Raw genomic sequence first — 771 nt, 5'->3', positions numbered from 1 at the left:
TTAAACGGTTCAACCCATTTAACCCACAAATTTATTGGGTCAGACCTAAATGGACCGGAATAGCCCATTTGACAGCCCTACATAGTTTAAATATATGTAAAAAAGTGGTGACATACCTTTAGTGTCACGTATCATAACACAATTTGTCTATACATTTACTAGAATATTATTCTTACAAGTAATTTAAATTAGCACTGGAATATGTTAAATATCTCAATTTAGTCTCTAAAATAAAAAGTTATGAATCAAATTAATTTTTGGACTAAACTTTTTTCAAAATTTTTTCCATAAATTAGAAAAAAACTCTCGTTATTTTTCAAACTTATTAATTTTCATCTATTTTTTATATGTAACTTAAATAAAACTCTTGCTACATGTATAATAGAAAAATTATTTAAAAAAATTACTGTACAACAAATCATTTTATAAAAACAATTACAACATAAGAAAATATTAAAAAAAACATTCTCTTTATACAATTGTTTTCTCTTTTTGTTAAACTAAAAAAATGTTCATTGCTCAAATATAAAATTATTAAATAGTTATTTTAAGAGTAATATATTTCAATCAAATATAATACATCATCACCAATTAAATCGAACTAATAAACTTAAAATATGTAAACCTAATGGTGATAATGAAAAGCTTTGTTTTTTGTTGTTTTGTTTTTTCTTACATGATAATATCATTGATCCTTTTCAAATTCTAATGATATATATTTTGACGATGAAAGATAGAAGGAAAAAAAATATAAAAATATATAATGTCTAT

Source organism: Arachis ipaensis, chromosome B06 (genome assembly GCF_000816755.2).
Source record: "Arachis ipaensis cultivar K30076 chromosome B06, Araip1.1, whole genome shotgun sequence".
Classification (NCBI taxonomy): Eukaryota; Viridiplantae; Streptophyta; class Magnoliopsida; order Fabales; family Fabaceae; genus Arachis; species Arachis ipaensis.
Note: the sequence above shows the minus strand (reverse complement) of the source record.